This window comes from Salmo salar, chromosome 04 (assembly GCF_965601325.2).
Source record: "Salmo salar chromosome 04, fSalSal1, whole genome shotgun sequence".
Classification (NCBI taxonomy): domain Eukaryota; kingdom Metazoa; phylum Chordata; class Actinopteri; order Salmoniformes; family Salmonidae; genus Salmo; species Salmo salar.
This window is the reverse complement of record NC_138294.1, coordinates 70496889-70498657: the sequence shown is the minus strand read 5'-3', so window position 1 is coordinate 70498657 and position 1769 is coordinate 70496889.

The window sequence follows — 1769 nt, the reverse complement described above, 5'->3', positions numbered from 1 at the left end:
ACTCACTCACTCACTCACTCACTCACTCACTCACTCACTCACTCACTCACTCACTCACTCACTCACTCATAGGCAGATTCGATAACTACTCCGTCATCTGCTTAGGTGTAGGAGTAGGACCTCCACAGCCGTGTCTTATTTTCTAGCAGGTACAATGAACACCCACTGGGAGACACACATCCACACCATAATCTTCCCATTTGGAATCATATTACATTGTCTGAGGTGGATTATTGCCTTCAATATATCGCCTCACAAAGACGATCATTTGTCTGTCAAACCATCGAATAATAGCCCTGGAAATGAACCAGTAAATAGTATTCCAACAAAATGAACTCACTTAAATCAAGCAAAGATGAAGTTGGAAAATGATGCCACTGCTGCATCCCTTATCTCAGAAGAGGTGCAGAAATAACAAATGTCATTGACGTAACCTGACACGATTAAAGCTTGATTTAAAATTGAAACGACTTTGACAAATGTCTATTACATGGCCGCAATTATCTTTGGCGCCAAACCAACGGTTTTATCGCAACCATAAATCAACCATAATAAGCTGGTAATAAAATACCACAGCAAAGATGAGTGTAATTCTGTTGTAATGATTGCATGCTCCCTGGTTTCTCACTTCAGCCATACATATCATGTAATTATTGTTCTCTGTTGCAATAGCATCATGCTTGGTGAATACATTCTATTTCCTTCTCTATTACGCATGCAAAGTGAACCCTATATCCACTTTTTACTGCCTTCTGCATTTTATCGCTACACCGCCACTGTGTTTTGGCTACCAAACAGTGTTGAGTATGTACTCTCCTGCTATTAAGGGAGATCAGTTTTGGTTGTATTGTTTGGAGCATGTTTGCCTCTAGTAAAAGACAGGCCATCAGCGTTCTGGCTGGAAGTGGCGAGCCGGCGAACGGAGGGCCCGTGGTGTCAAATGACTGTTTAGGATTCAGCCCGTACTCTCTGTACCCTGGATGGTAAATGCAGGGTGCAGTGTGATGAGAAATAAAAGCACAGCCAGGTCAGAACACACAGGAACAATATGGTATATTAGGACATGGTCCAAACTCACAGCCACTGCATGCCAATGGCTTTGTTCTTCCAAATGCATACATTTTAAGACGTGTGCTAATATTGCTCATAACTTTGGCCTGGAGTTTTCCCTGGTCAGGTCTTGAGGTCCACTTCTTGCTCTTACGCTTCATCATAATGTTGCGTCAGATGTCATAACTCAATGTGGCTTGTCATTAATGTAATGTAATGGCAGTCATTATGTAATTCCTATGACAGGTTAAAAGGCCATTATGGCAGTACAAGCTATTGCTACCAGGTAATCTTGATCATATTGTCATTTCTACTGTCCGGATCCTCGATCTACTGTTACCACTGATGGTCACTCTTGGAAGTGATAGAAAGTGACAGTTCATATAATTGTTTTCCTTCCCAGACTCTCCTCCTAAGTGGCAGTGTTTAAAAAGTGGTCTCTAACTGAAGTGTTCCATTCGGAGCTCAGATTGGAGATCGATAGCAGAGCCTGCATCGTGGCGTCCACTATTTTTTCTTCCCCTGCTTGAGAACATCATCAGAATCGAACTCCTATTACCATTCGATCCTCCATCCTCTCCCCAAGAGCTTCCAACAATTAGTCTGATTCAATTAAGTAGGAAGAAACACAGCGCAATCATTTATTGACTAACCTTTGCATTCCGGAAACCTCCCAGACAAGAAGTGAGAAGTCAGTTTCGTTGTTCGTTGGTCTTCTC